This window comes from Chiroxiphia lanceolata, chromosome 2 (assembly GCF_009829145.1).
Source record: "Chiroxiphia lanceolata isolate bChiLan1 chromosome 2, bChiLan1.pri, whole genome shotgun sequence".
Taxonomy (NCBI): domain Eukaryota; kingdom Metazoa; phylum Chordata; class Aves; order Passeriformes; family Pipridae; genus Chiroxiphia; species Chiroxiphia lanceolata.
Window position 1 is genome coordinate 17,336,187 of NC_045638.1, and position 9,293 is coordinate 17,345,479.

The following is a 9,293-nucleotide window of genomic DNA, read 5'->3' on the forward strand; positions in this document are numbered from 1 at the left end:
TTTTAAAAAGTCATGTAAAGAACAGTAGGACAATGGAGAATGACTTTAAGATTAAAAAGGATAGATTTAGATTAGATTTTAGGAAGAAAATCTTTACTGTGAAGGTGGTGAGGCACTGGAATATGTTGCCCAGAGAAGTTGTGGATGTCCCATCCCCAGAAGTGTTGAAAGCCAGGTTGGATGGGGCTTTGAACAACCTGGTCTAGTGGAAGGTGTCCCTTCCCATGGCAGGGGGATGGGAACTAGATCATATTTAAGGTCCCTTTTGACCCAAACCAGTCATTGATTCTATGAAAAGAATTGCTAATGCATGCTAAATGCAAAAGTACAAAATGTTCCTAAGGTTAATCAATAACCATTTTAGTATAGTTTTAGAAGATATGATCTAGCATTAATATCAAATACTGCATTTACATTTTAAAGCTATTCAGATAATTTCTCATACACAAGGATTTTTGAAAATATCAGTAGGCATCCAGATTTCCTTAAGTATCCCTATCTTAAAAGCTATGCAAAGATACTTAATTTATCCTTTACTCTTTTGTGTGTTCAAGTCATGAGATCACTGATGTGCCAGTACAATTTTTACTAGCCACGTCTGCCTGAGCAGAAAGAAACCAGACTGCAGACCATGTAGAATCTGCAGTCTCCGGGCACTTCATGTAGTGCTGTGAGATATCTTGTAACACTTTTCTCTACAGTTTTTTCATTGAGTATCAGGGACTTTCCAATTTGTGCAAAGTGATACATTAAAAAAAGTTAATGGAATATTAGTGTACTCCATACCTTTACATGGCAAATACACAGGGGAAAGTCTGAGTTTTGATACTCATACAGTGTGAAAATACCTACTCAAACACAGTATTCTGCTTATTTCGTGGTGTTTAATATCATAATACACTGATCACTTGCAAAAAAATGCAATATAGGAAGCATTTTCATGTAGTAATATATAACAGAACTGTAGCCAACAGGATAGAAAAAGTAAATGAAGTTTTAAATGGTGGATAGTGCAAACATGTAAAGAGAATAATAAGCAGTCCTTTCTCAGTTGCCTATACTGTTTAAGCTTTAAATGATAAGTCAAACATGGAACAAAGCATGAGTGCAATGTAAATCTGAACCAAAAATGCCAAGAAGAAGAAATTGAAGTTAGTAAGATATTCTGCCTCCTGCAGCACTCCTACACACCTAATGCCTGCATCCAGCTCACAGTGTTTGTAATGAGAATGGAAAAGGTGTTACAGGCTTGGATTGGATTGATGACCTCCAGTGCAATAACACTCAATAAAAAGCACTGTTTCCTTCAAGCTGCGAGCTGCAGTTGATTCTTGGAGGGCCAAAACTGTTGTGTAACAGATGCTTGAAGTAGTATGGATCTTGAAGCAAAAGTCATTCCTAGTTTATTTCCAGTGAGCCAGACACACAGCCCACTGGTGTCAACATATCACAGGAGAGCCTTCATAACGCGCCTCTGTATTTTTCATTAATTAATCAACTTTATGCAGCTGAATTTCCCAGCCAATAATTGTTAGATATATTCAATTACTCTGATCCTTTGTTTTTACAGGCAATGCTGACTGAAGCTTTTCATTGCTCTGTCTGTGACCTCCTCTCTCCCCCTGCTCCGTCTGCAGCCCCCTTGTATTGCATCCACATCTTCTCTGCTGCTGCAGGCCAGTGACAGCAGAAATGAGAGTACTACACTTTTCAAAAACCTTTGCCAAGTCCTTAGGGTCTGCATGTCTGTTGTTAGTCCAGTGTTGCCCAACTGGATCTGCGGTGAGGATTCTCAGTGGGATTTTTTTGGTGACACATCCTCTGCTGCTGTCTATTTGGTTGTTGGAATATAAGCCTTTCTGATACCTAAAAATTGACGCAAAAGCAAGTGAATTAAAATGCTTATGAATCTTGTGGGTTATTTTCTAACCAAAAAGCAACAAATGTAATCTTATTTTGTCCATCATGTTTTATTAGCTGTAAGTTTTGTGTAATTCAACATTCACTTTTTGACAGAGTCTTCAGTTTGAGCCCACATTTCTGTAGAAGTCATCCATGAGCATTTTTAAAAGCACAGTGTATAAAATTAGAAAATTATACAAAGGCATGAAAAAAATCCAAATTACAACACATGCTTTCACTTTTTCACTTTTTTCTTTTAAATTTCCTTCTAAATGCTATTTCAAGAGAGCTGAGATATTAACATTCATGCAAATTTTCATTTAATAAGGAAATTATTTTTCGGTGGTTTTCTTATCAGATTATACATCCTCTGGAAAAGGAAAGCAAAGCATGTTTCAAATAAAATAAACTGCACTGCCTCTGTGCACAGCAATTCAAGACATTTACATTCTATACAGATGGTTGAATGCATTAATACATTACTTTACAAAGCAATAAATAATATTCATAGGAGATATTAAATTTACACACGCTTTATGAATTATGTACTCTTGTACTTCATAACTAAGCTTTTGCACACATGCACTTGAAAACTGATATGAAATGGGTTGTGTCTTCAGCTGTCTTCAGAGTGCACTTCTAGTAAAGCCAGTCTGTGATATGATATGTAACCACTTCTTATCTTGCTGTCATTGTTTTTATAAAAAGTAAATACTGTGTGGTCCTTTTAAGATATTTTTTAAGTGCATGTCATGGTAATGGATTGCCACCCTTCCTCAATTGATTTCTGGCTTGTTCTAGATTGCCAGCAACTGGTCCTGAATGCACATTCAGAACAATTAGAAGTGTACAATGATTTTTCCTCCAGGAAGAAACAACTGAACTTGAAATGCCCTCCTGGGGTTCAGTGCTCACCTGTCTTTCAAAGTGTTCTGCTTCTTGGAATGAGATGGGTTCTGCCTGGACACTCCTAACCACTGAGCGAGTGCAGTGTTTCATGTTCATAAAATCAGAATGTTTTTCAACCTAGACTCTGTTCCTCAGATGGTACAACACAACTTACCTCTTCCCTGAAATGCAGCACTACACTCACAGGGAGAAATGCACTGAATTTTCTCAAAGAGCACCACATTTCCTTTTGGCCATCAGTAAATTATGTTTTTCCTACAGGTCACCCCTTTCATGACAGATATTAGTGTGTATCAGACCAAGGGCCACTGCTCTTGCTCTTCATCTTCAGCCTCTGGCATAGGTAGCAAAACTCTAAGCACTGTAGGCATGAGATTGGCTTGAGAATTTTCTGGATTTGCTATTATCTTCTTCTGAATAAGCCTATGGCAAAAAGACATTTTTATTCTGAATTTTCCTCCCAGTTTAGTCTGGTTCATGAGTAATCACATGGTAGAGGGAAGACAGGCCACAGGTTAGACTTACAGTCTAAAAAAGCTTGAGCAAGGTGTCTAAAGTCATCCCGAAGGATCACTGGGGCCACCGCGAGTGTATTCACAGCCAGTTCCCCTTATCATGTCAGTGGGGATTAGACAACAGAGGGCCAAATGAGCAAAGGCTTGAACCACCATCAGAAGAGGTCTCCTATGTGCCTCATTAAGGTGACTTATGGGGAGTAAAGACCCTTTCTCCTTGTTAAACGATCTTAAGAGCCTGCCTAATGTGACATCAGATGGCGGTGACAGGGCTCCGGGTAGCAGTTGGTAAGAACAGAAAAATGGGGCATCACGTACACCCTTCTGCTGGCCAGCATGGGGACAGTGCAGGACAGAGAGGGACCCGGGACAGAGACTCAGATAATTGTGGTGGGACTTGTCTAGACAGACACGAGCCATTTAAAAGTTAGGCATTCAGCCTACGCTGGTCATCTAGAGTTGGTCTGGGTGGTGAGACATGCAAAGGTAGGTGTCCAAAACAGGAGGTATGATGTGCATGGAATGTGGCTATCTGTCTCCATGGATTGGTGAAGATTAGGTGGCAGCTTGATGAGGCCAGGTGGCTGTTTTTTTCAGGGCTACAGATAGGAGAGAGGCACCCCATCCCTGGGGACTATGCTCAACTCTGTTGCTGACCTCCAGGGACAGTAGGTCACCCATTTCTACCTGCTTTGGCTTGGTTTTAGGCCAATCATAAAACACAGACAAAGGTGTCACTTTTTTTTATTCTTGAACCCTTCAGAGTTCTTTGGACAAGAAGACTTTTTCGATGGGCAGGTGTAACAATCTTCCTTCTCTGCCTCACAGTGCACAGCCTGGTGTCAAACCCACCACCCACTAAAATCCAGCTGCAGGGAGATGCTGATTGGAATAGCAATAATACACTGTCTGAATCCATGGCTGGAAGTGCTGACACAAAGCCCAGATCCATCCACTTCAAAGCAACATACTGGGTGGACCTAAGGAACTGCCTCGCCTTCAAAACACAGAACAGCACTTACAAAGAGATATTCAGCTAAGGCAGGCATTTTGCCATTAAGTCTAATTAATTTACATTAAGATATGTTCAATTCTTTATTTCAAAAGAATTTTGGAATCAATTCTCTTTAATTCATATCCACTTATAATAAAACAGTCAAGCTAATCACAGAAATCATTTGAAGTAGCTATTTCCATAAACAAGCAATTAGGCACTTATAAAATTAGTTTTGGATGTGATTTTAATATAAAATTAGATAGTCTTCATTGATAATCTTAACATTAAGCAGAATGTCATTCAGTCTCTATTCTTTAAAGATTTTACAATTGTTGTGATCAATTATTATGAAGTGCAAGGTAGACCTATAAATATTGATTGAGCTGGCCAGCAGTGATGGACTTTCCAAGGGGAGACCCTTTCCAAATAGAACTCTTTCATCCCTTTTGTGACACGACCTGCACTGGTGCCCTACCTGGGTGAGGACTCCTATTAAGTGTGAATCCACATCCAGCTCCACCAGTTTCAAGGTGCTGAGCCTTTTAAGGTGGCCTGTACAATTATACTTCCTAGAAAAGCTATTACAAACGAGAAGTAAATTATAGGAGATCTGCAACCTGCACCCAAGTTAACAGCACCTGGTTTGGAAATGTGTCCTGCCTCATCTTCCAGGAGTCCAGCAGGAGGCTGTGCCCACCTCCCACCTATCGGAGGGTTCCGCCCACCCAGTTACTTACAGCCACAGCTGCAGGCAGGATGGCAGAAGGAAAACCCTGCCAGCTCTTTTGGGAAGAGAGAGGGGTTGGGGACAAGGTGGTCTTCCCAGAAGAGATGTGTGGTCACAGATCTGGCACAGGGCTGCTGGCTTTGGGGGAGCAGTCTGGCTGTACAGCCCATGCGCAAGACACGCGATGTGCCGGGCAGGGCTGCAGCGAGTGCTGCTTGTCCAGCTCACCATCCCCTGAGCCCCAGCTGCAGGGTGGCTGAACTCACTTCTGAGGGCTGTCTGTAGCTACCCAAGCTAAAATACATTTTACAGCCCAACAAAAACTTTTCTATTCCTAAATAAATACCAATTTACAGAAGACCCAAATCAGCTATCTTCCATGCATGTCTTTCAGGCTTAAAAGACAGTGTCAGGTATAAAGATGGTATCATACAAATTTTTTAAAAAAGAAATGGAGTAAGGGTAGCACAACTATTTCAGTAAAGGTGCAGAAAACTCTCAGGTTTGAATAATGCCATCTAAATATTTCCTTGCATCCTTGAACTGCTGCCTTCTTCCTCTTGGAAAGGGCAATATCAGTAATCTCTAATGATTTACGGTAAATGATACAGGCCCATTACCTGCTGTGTTTTCCTAGAATGGAGAGGATAAGCTACCCTGTTATTATGGTGTCTAGCACTAACGATGAGCCATGCAGTTAACATTCAGGGGACTGCTTACTGCTCAGATAAGCAGCTCTGAACTTGCCTTTAAAGAAGGCTGAAAGACAGCACTTTTTTTCCCAACTGAATACACACAGATGGATTTCTACTCCAAAAAAAATGTAATTTGTCAGAAAAATGAGCAAGAAGGTATATTATTTCTGCCAAACCATGCATAAAAATATAATGTTTCTGGGTTTTAACTATAACATTCATTCCACACAAATCAAACTAATTGGGAGAATCAGGATTACTCGTATCAATAACAGATTTCCTGTTTTCATGTTAGGTGAATCGAGAGGCTTTGAATTACTGTTTGTTTGTCTGTTGGTTTCTTTAAAAGAATAAATTAATTACTTTATATGTTATTTGGTGGATTTTTTAAAATAAATATTTGAATTAAATAAATATTTTAATAAATAAATATTTGTGTTTAAAAGTACAACTCTTCCTTTCCACCATCTGGTATGTTTTCTTGCTTACAACTATTATGGCCATGCAGCAGAATCACACCCCTTTGATTTTTCATATTTAAACATTTCCTGAAAAACACTGCAACACAAATGCCCCTCATAGACAAAGCTGAGGAATCCAGAATTCTTTACCTGGTGTCAGTATTAGAAAGTTTCTCTACTTTTTGATTCTTTGTGGTGATTTTCCAAGCCTAGAAGAAAAACTTTTTGAGCTAAACTGCACTGAATAATCCTAAACTAAGGCAAGAACTGCTGAAAGCTGTGATTTACTTGGCATCTTCGTCTCCCACTACATTCAAGGGGAGCAAAGGGAATTCAGCAGTCTCAGAAAATTTAAATTTCTAATTAAGAACAATGCTTTATCCTATTTAATTTCTCCTGAGAAAGCATAGACACAACTCAATACAGAATCATAGAATGGCTTTGGTTAGAAAGAACCTTAAAGATCATCTAGTTCCGAGTCCCCTGCCATTGGCAGGGACACCTTTCAGTAGACCAGGTTTCTCAGAGCCCCATCCAACCTGACCTTGAACACTTCCAGGGATGGGGCATCCACAACTTCTCTGGGCAATCTGCTCCAATGCCTCCCCACCCTCACAGTAAAGAATTTCTTCCATATATCTAACCTAACTCTTTCAGTTTGAGACCATTAATCCCATAACTCACTACAGTTTCTCCTGAAGAGGCCCTCCCTGGCTTCCTTGTAGTCCCCCTTCAGATACTGGATATATCCCTGTTCAATATTAGTTTTGCACTTCACACCAATTCAGCTAATGGCAGCTACATGTTTTTAATAACTCTCTGACTGTAGTAAACAGCAATACTGCCCTAGGGTGTAACATACAGTATTCTGGCCCAGAGATCATTTTTCCCACATACAACCTGCATCCAGTGGAACATGACACAACTGCCACGTGCCAGACATGACAGAGAAGAGTGAACCCAAAGAAATATCTAGTTCAAAGGGAATTTCACGTGTCCAGTTCTAAAGGTGTCTGTGTGGACTCAGCCAGAAAATTCCTCAGCCTCCCAGCAGCCAGGCATTTCAGAGACACTGTCTTTCAAAGCACTGAAATATAGCATTCCTTAAACAACGTGGTTTGAGTCACTATTGTAATGGTCCCTGTGCTGATGGAGAGAGCAGAGCTGAGAAGTGGGTGCAGAGCCACCGCAGGGTCACAGCCAGGGACTCTCCCCACCAAGGACTGCAAAGCTTCCCAGGACCTGGCAGTACCTGAGGGCACAGTGCTGCAGTCACCTGCCAGGCTTATATCCTGGGCACAGGTTTTCTTGGGTTATATCTCGGGCACACGTTTTATTTTGAGCACTTTGAAAATTTATCAAATGAAACACTGCAGACAACACTCCAAGTTGAAAGAATCAGCGCTGTAGCTGTCCCAGCAAACACTGCGAGAGCTCAAGATAAGGGATCAGACTGCTGCAGCAGTGTAAAGTACATCATGTTTTTGAAATCAAGGTAATGAGACAAGGAGTGAGAAACAACAACAACAAAATTGCATCTGCAAATATTTCAATTACATGATGGGATATTTCAGAAAACTTTCTTGAATCTTCCTTCCCTGACCCCAACTGCTGCACTGTACTTTTTTCATTATTTTAATATCAGGGTGAGATAGAAACAATTCCAACCTCAGTTTTGCTCTTCCAGTGGCACTAGAAGAAGAATGCAAGTTTGTGAAATACATCAGAATATTTTTTGCAAGGAACCTTTTTCAATGGATTTTTTTTTCACAGAACCACCTAATTGTCTTAAAGATATTAAACAGAGGGGCAAGGATCTGAATAAAATGAAGAATGTTAATGAAAACTGACATGTTGTTTGAAAAAAACCCTTGATCTAATTTGCTAAATATTAAACAAAGTTGTAGGTATCTTAGATTCTGATGAAATGATTGCATGGAACTCCCCCTAAATTTGTGCCTATCAGCCTCAAAAAGAAAGTCAAAAGGAATGACAGAATAACAGAATCATTAAGGTTGGAAAGACCTCTAAGATCATTAAGTCCAACCAGCAGTGCCAAGTGCATCACTAAATAATACTGAGTAAATTAAGTAACAGCGAGGCTGTGACACATGTGGACACTTGCAGCTGCATTTCTGGAAAGCACTTTCCAGACCAAAGCCATAACCATCTTTCCTGTCCTTGGAGGAGTCACAAGCTCCGTTAGGAAGAAAAGGGTAAACTCAATAGCACTTATTTAAATCTAGGGTGCTGTATCTTCATAACTCTCTTGTGTTCAAAACAGTATCTTTCTCGAGGAGGCAGGGTTGGTGTTCAGCTTAGCCTGAAGGGAGATATAACAATGCTCTTTTCCCCATATTTATGATTTTCTCATTTTTATGATTCATGATTTATGATTATAGCCCCTTCTCTCAGAAAAAAAAATTCAGAAACTTTTGAAGTCTCTTGTTGAGCAACAATAATCTCTTGTTTGTTATCGAACAGAGGACACATTGTGTAGCACAGCTGGTGTGGCTGTTGTTGAAGTATTTAACTCCTGCTTGCATTTGATGAAATTCTTACAAGTCTGAAGAAAATATTTAGTAAAAATACCTGAGGTCAAATGAGTTTTGCTCATTTTGAAATGTCATAAACAGCTCAAAGCCTGACCAAACTCTCTGAAATGGTCACAGACTGGGCTTCTGATACTATATGTGGCTTCTTGTTAAAGATTAGGGAAAGCACTGAAAATTTTAGTACATGAGGACCTCAGATAGTTCAGTAAATTGAAATTAACACCACAGTGACACAGTCATCTGAGCAAGGGAATTGACTCATCTGTAAAATAACCCTATCACATTCATTTTTAGGCTGATTGGGGTGTGGAGACACTTACAACTGCAACAGGGGGTGACACAGGGGTGGTGGGGAATATGGCAGTATCGCCCTTAGCAGCACATCAGCACAGTGGTGTGGCCACCTCCTGAGCTCACTTACCTCCATGTGCAACCTCACCCAGAGGGCAAAAGGGAAAATCAGTTGAAGTTTTCAGAGCTCTGCCTTTGGCAACGTAGCCCTTGTGAGGCCTTGGACACAGCAGCTCCCACC